Source organism: Mugil cephalus, chromosome 7 (genome assembly GCF_022458985.1).
Source record: "Mugil cephalus isolate CIBA_MC_2020 chromosome 7, CIBA_Mcephalus_1.1, whole genome shotgun sequence".
NCBI classification, from domain to species: domain Eukaryota; kingdom Metazoa; phylum Chordata; class Actinopteri; order Mugiliformes; family Mugilidae; genus Mugil; species Mugil cephalus.
Window position 1 is genome coordinate 2,855,096 of NC_061776.1, and position 10,346 is coordinate 2,865,441.

Below are 10,346 nucleotides of genomic sequence, written 5' to 3' on the forward strand. Positions count from 1 at the left end.
TTGTTCAAACTACATGACTGTCTTTTTTTCTTTTTCTTTTTCCACACTAGCAGCATGGCTTGATGTTATGTCATGGTTGGTCACCCACTTTTTTGTCCTCAGGGACTGGATCTGACTCAAGGAGGGATAGGATTGACATCCCACACACACACCCACAACCAACACACAACACACACCACACACAGTTTCATGATCAGGAATTTTAAAAACCCATCAAAACCAATTTTGTCTAACTCAGTGGTCGGGAAGGTCTGATTCGACCAGCTTTCTATGGAGAGGGAACTAGTCGGAAAAATGTCTGACCCATGAGAAATGATTTTTTGTTGTAATGTTGTAGCTTAATTTTACTAAACGTTGCAAAGTGTTTGATGCTGTAAATTTTTTGTGTAAAGCTAATGATTTATTCCCACAAACAGCATCAATTTATCCGGGAGCTGACATCTGTTGGGTTTCTCCTCATCTTTCTGTACCTTTTCCCCTCACTTTCCCTTCATTTCCCCACGTTCAGCATGTTAAACTAAATGGACAGAGAGAGGGGGAAACAAAAACACTGCTCATTTTTTTTTTGCTGTTTGATGTTTAAAGCACTATAAATACACACAGGACCAGGGGGAAAGAAGAGACCAGTGAAATAATGATAACAACCAGCAGGAAAAACAATAAAAATAAAGGGAAAAAACACAGGGAGAGAAACCCAAACAGGAAATCAACAAATAAATAGGAAACTAAAACCCATAGGACGACATGATCATGACATTCTTTTTTATTTTTTGTTTAGTGTAGAGTAAATGGGGTTTTAAAGTTAAAAATTTATTTTTATTTTTCAAAAGCACCATAAAAGGGTGTATTCTTTTTTTTAACTGTTGCAGTATTTTAAATATTGCATTTAAAGTTCAGTGTTTGAGTCATTGAGTTTAGAGTTTGATGGGGGGAAGTTTTTTAAAACGATGTTTTTAAGACCCCAAACCCAATTTTTCATTTATTTGTTTTTTTCCCAGTAAAGAAAAAAAAACAAAATAAAGTCTTGTTAATAGATGAAGCACAATTAAAAGACCCCAGGGCTCCCCCCATAGTAGTAAAACCCCCAAATCTATATTTAACCCCAGGATTTTAGCTACTTTGGGAAAAGGGTGCTACATGGTGATTTTTTGACTAATCCATCATCAGATAACTTTTAAATTTGCTCATATTTTGTTTTTATGACAAAACTGTAAACTAACAACTCCTGACTTTCTGGTTTGATTTCTCTGCAAGTTGTTCGGGTTTCCCTAATAATTTGTTTCTCTGTCTGAAGAAAATTGTCCGTATTTATTTTTACATCTGGACTAACAACAAACTTGGTTTTAAACAGTCAAAGTCAAATATCAGATTTAGTTTTGAGTAATTTTTTTTGGCATGAGGTTCTGTTTTTTTCATTTTTTTGATAAAATAAAGGGTTTTTCTTGGTTTTACTGAGTTTGTTTAGTAAAATTGTTTAACTGATCATTTTCAAAAAAATTCAACTACCTCTAAATGGTGAGTCTATTTATAATGACATCATGACCTTCAAGGGGTTTTGGGGTTGGGTCACTGTGTTGAAGAAAGAGTTTAAATAATAAAAAAATGTTTGTTTGGGAAAATGGCCGCTGAACTCTGACATTTTGATTTACATCTCAAGAACCATTCAGAGCTACTATGTCCCCGTCAACAGCCTTCAGAAGCCAATGAGAGTCAGCGTTTTGGGGAAAAAGCCCTCCCCCTTTTTTACCACAGACTGAACCGTTCAGCCAGTTTAGTGGATGTTGATGTTTCATGAAGCCAATGACTGCTCAAAACAACAATATGCACTTGCTCCTAATGAGAATTGGTTAAAAATAAATTTCCCCTTTAGTGTCACCGTTTATGGAGCTCAAGTTTTGGTATTTTATTCAAAAAATGTTGATGGGACAGTTTGAAACACTGGTTATAAACTTAGAAAAAAGGCAAAAAAAAAACCAGTTTTTGGGATTATTATATCTTATGGAAAAACTTTATTTTTGTAATTTGTGTTATCCGATGAGATCTGTCCCCATTTCCTTGAAGGGATCAGATAGCAAATAAATGAATAAATAAATAAAATAAAATAAAATAAATAAAATAAAAAAAATAAAAAAAAATGAAAAACTGGCGAACCCCCAACTTTTCATTTTTAACTGTGTGCCACTTGATTCTCAACAACAAATCCCCTTGGGTGATTCTGAATTTTTTGATAGAAATTTCAGAGTTCAGCTTTTAGAAAGACCAAGCCTGAATGAGCTCCAAATATTAGAACTCATTCAATTTACTTTGGGTTTGTCCCAAATATTGTTTTTCTGTGTGATTTAAGTAACAAGTGATTTTCGGGGTATGTGAAAATTCATTTTTATGAAGATAAATGTTCGATGGCTACAAAATAAATATGAGTATTTATCCTAAACTTCTGTGGGTGATCCATAGGCCCCCCCCCCCTTAAAAGGTTTTTCCCAATAAGAACATCCTGCTGAAAACACCAAGGGCACCCTCATTTTGCTCAGTGTTTGTGACTCGTCTGAGATGGAGGTAAATATGTGAACCTGGGGTTGGTTTTTTTGCTTCTTCCGTCCAAACACGGTTTTACATTGTTCTCTGTTTGGTTTTTTTTCAGGTGCTACATCTTTTTTCACTGTGGGTATCAACCTTAGACAGGAGCAGTAGTTGGGGCGAATGATCGACTTTTACTTTCTTTTCTCCAACTCCCACGTTCTGTTTTTTCACAGATGAGAAAATCATCTTTTTGAGGATGATTTGGGTACTGTATAAATTTCACCCTCAGTTTTATCAATACCAAGAAAATTTCTCTAAATGTTTCGGTTCTTTTTTCTGGTACCAGTTACAAAACTATCACCTGGCCAGTTCTCCCCATCTGAAGGAGACTGTTTCAACTCTCTTGGTCAAAGTTAACTGGTCCGGGGCAGATCTGTGCCCGGAAACCAGGGCTGTAGAGACACGACAGATAGATGAAAAGGTATGAGCTGGTTTTAAAGGTGGGGTTTGTTGGAAACACTCACCCGAACACAGAAGCACAGAGCAGCAGCTGGGAAAAAGCATTTTTTGGGGGGGGGTATCCCCTGGGGAACCTGGGGAGAAGTGGAGCCTAGCGTGGGCCCAAAAAGGCGAGTGGACAGAGACGAGGCATGGTTTTTAGCAGGGCCTCAAAGCTCCCCTCAGCCCCTGGCCCCCGATGGGCGGCTGCTGGGTGATTGAACTCAGTAAGGTGGTCCTTTTATGGTCCCTTTATTTGAATCTGACAGAGATGAAAAACTCTGGGGCACTGATGCAGAAAAACTAAAAAACATCATGTTCCCACAAACACATTCAGGTTGGTGGGGACTTTAGTAACACAGCTGTTCTTTTGTTGAAGAGCTGAGATGAAAATACATATTTTTGTTTCCAGCATTTGGTTTTTTTCTAAATGTGGGACACTGCAAATTGTCAAGTCAATCACTCCTTTATTGTCAAATTTTGACATGTGCAACACAAAACAGGCTAAAATTCCTTCCTCAAAGGCCTACAAAAGCAGCGCTAAACAAAAAGGGAAACAAGAAGTGCAAATGTTGAGAATTATAAAAATATAAAGAACAAAAAAATAAATAAAAAAAAATAAAATAAAAATACCCTTTTAACAAATAGAACAAAATGTGCAAAATATACAATGTACAAAGTGATGTCTGCCCTGAGTTGAATAGTGAGAAATATGGGTGGAATGAATGAATCTTTTTATATCGTTATGTACGCAGTCTTTTTTTATCCCCTAAGACTTGCCCGTGAGTAGTGTCCGTAGCGGTGGTGTTTTGGGGGGGGGTGGGGTGGTAAGGTCATTGGTTTTGTGGAGTTGGTGAGCAGCAGGTGGAGGGGGCAGAGGGGGGTGAGAGTTCAGTTTCCTGCAGCCTGGTGGATGAAGCGTCCCCCCAGTCTGCTGGTCCCGGGCCCCCCAGACTCCCCAGTCTCCCCCTGTGGCAGCGGCTCAGGGAAAACTGTGTGAAAGGGGGTGGGTCACCCCCAAAGCAAAAGGGGGTTTGCGCAGATGCGTAAATGTTGTAAATGTCCTGCAGGGATGGGAGAGGCACCGTTCCTTTCATGCTTCACTGTGCGTGGAGGGCTTTTACAGGGTGCGGTTTAGGCTCTGTACCAAACAGTGATCAGCTGGGCAGGTCTCTCAATGGGCCCCTTTTAGAAGGGGCACATGATGGGGGCTGGGGCCCGACTTTCCCAGTTTGCAGAGGAAGTAGAGGCGCTGTTGAGCCTTCTTGGCCAGTGATCCTGGTTGGTGTCCCCGGAGAGGTCCTCTGTGCATGCCCCCCGGAAATTTTGGGTGCTACCCCTCCCCAGCAGCACCCTTGATGGGCAGAGGAGCTGCTGGGGTGTGCTCTCCCGAAGCCACAACTCTCATTTTTCTTGTCCGCATTTAGAGAGAGTATTGGGTTTGGGCACCCCTGACCCTGTCGCTCACCTCTCTCCTGAGTCCGTCCACCCCCATTGCTGTGAGACCCACCACAAACGTTTATCCCCAAAATTGATGAGGGGTTGGGTTGTGCATTGCTGTGCAGTCGTGGGGCAGCAGGTGAAGGGAGGGGGCTCAAAAAACTACCTGGTGGGTCTCCGGTTTAGAGTGATGGTGTGATGTGTTGCTGCCGACCCGACTGTCTGTGGTCTTGGTCGGAAAATCCCGCAGCCCGTTGTACAGCGAGGTTTTTTAGTCCCAGCCGGTCCAGTTTGTAGATCAAACGTTGGGGGATGACTGTGTTTAATGCTGAGCTAAAGTCTTTTAAACAGCTTCAACGTAAGAGTCCAGGTTTGTGGGGTGTGTGGAGAAGGCTCGCGTTGATCGGTTGGACCGAATGCAAAAATGGAGGGGTCAATGGGGAGGGGGGGGAGAAGACTTGATGTGTGATGACCCCCCGCTGAAGCCTTCTCCCCCCCAAAGGAGGGGGGGATTCTTCAGGACCGGGGTGATGGTGGCGGTTTGAAGCAGGGGGGGACAACAGCCTACTCAGTGAGATGTTGAAGATGTCGTGAAAAACATTTTTGAGTTCAGTGCACAGTCTCTCAGCACACACCAATATGTTTCTGGGGCCCGAGCTTTTCACGTGTTGTCCTGCTGAAAGACCCCCACATGTCTGGACTCAGCATCAGCACCCGGTTACCTGAGGGGGGAAGTGTTGTGTGCAGGGGGGGTTTTTGTCGCCTCAAAATGAGCGAAAAAGTTTTTCAGTCATTCGCGGGAGGTGGGGCTGTCACAGGTCTGTGGGAGGGGTTTTTGTGCGAATGGTCGTATTCCTCGCCATGACTCCCGGTTTCTCGCTGTTTTCTGAAGTTGTGCTGATCCCCCTGGGGTGCTGCCTCTTGGCCCTCTGATGCCCCCGGGAAGGTTGGCCCTTGCTGTCCTCAGGCTCTCCCCACCCCGGATCTGAAGGCGGGGTTTCCGGACCCTCGTAGCCCGTAGACCCCCCCGTCAACCACAGCTTCTGTTGGCCCCGCGTGATGAAAATTTGTGGGGTGACATCGTCCATACACTTGCTGAGAAGGCAATTACTGTCTCTGTGAATCCTGGAGGCGTGGTGGAGTTTTAGGTGGCAGCTTTTTTGAAATTCCCAGTTGGGAGACGAAACAGTCTTGAAGTGACTTAAGGGGCCCCTCGGCCACACTCGTCCTGCTTCCCAAAATGGGTTGGGGGACCCTTTTAACCCGTGGGCTGATCCGGGGATTTTTGTTTTTTGGGGGAAAAAGGCCCCCTGAACTTGACATTTTGATTGACCCTCAATGAACCAATTCAAGGGTACTATGTCCATCAACACCTCAGAGCCAAAGAGATCAGTGCTGAAAAAGAAGCCCCTCCCCCTTCTTTTAGCCAAGACGAACCAATTGAGTCAGTTTAGGGATATTTATGTTTCTGAAAACCAATGAGCTGTTGAACAACAATATGCCCCTTGCTCTCTAATAGAGAATCGGGTACAAGATATAATTCCTCTGAATGTCACCTTTTAGTGGAGTCAAGTTTTTGGTTTTTTTTTCAATATGTGTCTGAATGCTACAGTTTTGGGAAAAACTGGGTTTTAAACTTAGAAAATAAGGCAAAAAAAAACCAGTTTTGATCTTTTGATATTTTTTAACAAAGACTTTTTCTATGATAATTTAATGTTTTCCAATGAGATCTGTCCAGTTTCCTCGAAGGCAAACAGACAGCAAAAATAAATGAATAAATAAATTCAGGGGAACCCCAAAACTTTTTATTTTTAATTGTCCCAACTTTGATTCTTCAACAACAAAAACCATTTTGAGTGATTTGACTTTTGTGATGAAATTTCAGGTTCACTTTCAGAAGAGACCAAGCCAGATAGCTCCAAATATTCATGAAAAGCATTCAATTTACTTTGGGTTTTCCCCAAAAGGGGTTTTTACAAAAAAGGGCCCAAAAAAATAAACTTTTTTAAGTTTTTTTAATTATAGATTAAAAAGACATAAAAAGATTACATGTTAGTGCTCATGTAACCAGGGGTTTTTAAACCCCCGTTAATTTAGTTGCTTTGGGAAAAGTATTTTTTAGATCTATTTATGTTCTAAAGGGTTTTCCCCCAAATTAAAGCATGACTATTTTTTACAAGAGTGGGCATAAAACTCTTCTCCTATAAAAAAAAAAACTGTAATGTGTTCTGCCCCTTTAAAGACGGGCGTTGGGTTTAGGTGTTTTTCAGTGAGCCAAAAATGACAGGTGGTGCATCGTACTTAGCGCAAACTTGCAAGTCCACTGACATGCATGGTGGGGGGTTAGATTGAGAAGAGAAAAAAAAGGAAAGTTAGAATTTAAAAGAAAAAAACCAGAAGTCTGAAAATAAACGAGAAGAGACTATCAGCGAGCTGCGAGTTCCCCAGAGGACGACTAAAAAGTGAAACAATTGATTTCCGGTGAGTAACGATCGATGTTTACATTTGCATGATTTTTCTACAGGGCTAAAACACTGAAAATAAAATTAAAGTTTTTCCCCGAACTCTCTTAAAACAGTCGGGTAAACTCGAAACAGGGTTTGGGAAAAATGTATTAGTGTCAGAAGACTATTTTTGTGCTTTATGAATCTTGTGTTTTATTTTTTTTTTCTGTGAGTGAAAAAGTAGTAGGTTGGTGCAGGCTAATGAATGGAATCATGTTAGGCCTCGGCAGAAATAAAATTCATGCAGCTAAATAGTGAGTGTGTTTAGTTAAAATGGTGTTTTGTATGTTGTGAATAGTAAAGTTAAAGTATTCATGTGAATAAAATTTAGTTTTGTTAAAAAAGAGAGGGAGGGAAAAAGAGTTATTTTGAAATGTTTATGTGAATTCATGTTTTGGTTACTATGAGTTAAGATAGATATTAAAAATTCATGGAAAATGGTAGTAGAAGAAAAGTGAAATTTACACTGAGTAGTACATTTATTTATTTACATTCGAGTTGACCTTTTTATTATGGACTAAATGAGATAATTTTCCTGCATGGTTGTGTAGGCTGGTTTTTTTTGAGTCCTTCGCCTGGGTCCTCAGTCCTTGGTTCCTACCCTGTCATCCATCCCCATCTCCATCCCAGTGGCTACTTTCCCTTGGACGTGGGGTCATCCATATCTCCATCCACATCTTCATCTTCACCGTGATACTTACCATTGGACGTTCACTGTTAAAGAGGGCGGTAGGACTTTGAGTGCACTCGTTTTATTTTTATTTATTTGGGCCCATTTTTCCATTTTTCTCCTAGTTTTTTATTCATTTGAACTTTTGGGACAGTTTGCTTTTCAGTACCTGAGATCTCAGAGGTTTTTGTTACTTGTATTTTATATATTTTTTTTGTATTTTGGGTTCAATTGTGGTTGAAAGATCTTTGTATAATATACCTCCTTTAAACTTTCAGTCTGTTGTGTGTTATTTGGGGTAGACATTACAGATCTAAATCAAAATTTAGTTGAGTAGATACCAGTAGTCTCCTCATCGAGTCTAGAGTTAGAGTTGGTCCTCATTTCCTGTTTGATATTAACCCTGTCTTAGAGTGACAGGTGCAGGGAGGGGTTACATTAGCATACCCACCTTCATGAGACTGATTTTTGGTAAATCGGCTGTGGATTTAAGGTTAATTAAATCCTATTCATATTTTTATAGTAATTATTAATATTTCGATATTGATATTTTACTTATTTGATAGCCAATAACCACAGTGCACCATAAATAGCGCCCTCTATGTCAAATAGAGCTCGACATTTTTAGTGCATAACCTCGATCAGCACTGTCTGTAGGAGGCAGAGTTCAATCCCCAACATAAATGCTGCTTCCATGAGACGCATCATATTCTCCACATTCTTACTAGAATATATTTACACCACAGTTGGAGATGGAGATGATAACACTTGTGGACTTTATTACTGTGCTGGAAAAAACTTCCTTTGACCTTAAAACCTCAGGTAGGTAGGTTACTTTATTCATCCCCAAAGGGAAATTCGGTATATAAATTAGGTTTAGTAACTAGGAGAACCTGGAGAGAACCCACACAGACACAAGGAGAACATGGAAAATCCAAACAGAAAGGTCCCAGTCGGACGACGGATTCAAACCCTTCTTGCTGTGAGACATCAGTGCTAACCACCACTCCACTGTGACCTTCACTACCCTCCCTGTCCACTCTTGTTGTTGTTGTTTGTTTCTGATTGTTTTGTTATATATATTTTATTTTGTTTTGTCTATTTTTGATTCTCTGTTAGGTGACCTTGGGTGACCTGAAAGGGTCCAAAAAATGAAATGTATTATTATTAATATTATTATAATTCTCATCTCATCTTCTACCACTTAATCCTCACTAGGGTCGTGGGGGTTGATGGAGTCTATCCCAGCTGTCAAAGGTTGAGAGTTGGGCTACACCCTGGACAGGTCTCCAGCCTGTCACAGGGCAAACACAGAGACAAACAACCATTCACACTCACACTCACACCTAGGATCCATTTAGAGTCACTAATCAGCCCAATGAGCATGTCTTTGGAGGTGGGAGGAAACTGGAGTATTATTATTATTATTATTATTATTATTATTATTATTATTATTATTATATAAATAGTGAGAGCAGGAAAGAAGAATCTCCCTCAGCTCAGTAGTTTGTGACTCTGTCTGAGATGGAGGTGAAATATGTGAACCTGGGCTCTGGTTTACTGCTCTCTTCCTGTCACAAACACTATTTGACATCTGTTCATCTGTTGGTTTTTGTTCAGGCTGCTCACATCATTTCTCACTGTGGGTATCATACCAACAGGAGCAGTAGTAGGAGGCTGAATGATCGACTTTAACTTTCTTTATCTCCAACTCCCAACTGTTCTGTTTTTTCACAGATGAGAAATCATCTTCCTGAGGATGATTATAACCTTTAGCAATCTGACCATCACTTTTACGAATACGAAGAATCAGCTTGAATGTTTCTGTTTCTTTCTTCTGGTACCAGAATACCCATGGCCAGCTACTTCTACACTGGTTAGTTCCTTCACATCTGAAGGAGACTGTTTGACCAACTCTCCTGATCAATGTTAACTGGTCCTGGGTCAGATCTGCTGCCATGGCAACCAGGGCTGTAGAGACACACACAGATAGATGAAGGTTAGTGAGACAGTGTTTGTTAAAGGTGGAGTTTGTTGGAAACACTCACCTGAACACAGACAGCACAGAGCAGCAGCTGGGAGGAAAAGCATTTTGTGTGGTGGTGTATCCTCTGGTGAACCTGGGGAGAAGTGGAGCTCTGATGCAGCTGAGGCCCAACAAGGACGAGCTGTGACATGAGACGAGGCCACGTGGTTTCTAGCAGGTCCTCAAAGCTCCCATCAGCCCCTGCAGCCCACAGATGAGACGGCTGCTGATGATTGACAGCTCAGATCAAGCTGCTGTGTCCTTTCATGGTCTTGATTTGAATCTGACAGCAGATGAAAGAAATCTGGGTCACATGATGCATAAAGACTAAAAAACATTCATGTTCCCACAAACACATTCAGGTTGGTGGTGAATTTAGTAACACAGACTGTTCTCTGTTGTTGAAGAGATGAGATGAAAATACAAAACTACAAATCCACACAGCTCCTCAACTCTGACTGAACTCTTCAATGTGTTTCACTTCATTCAATAATGGAAGTGAATTTCTAGTGACTTGAATTCTTTTCCCACTCTGTCTCTCTGTCCATTTTCAGCTGAGGTGAAAGTTAATACTCTTCTATTAAAGGACTGTTCTCCTGAAGCACATTCACACTTTCCACAAAATCAGTTCAATGACTCTTAAAGGTGACAGTAGGATTATTTCAAATGAGAGGAAAAGATCTTTAAA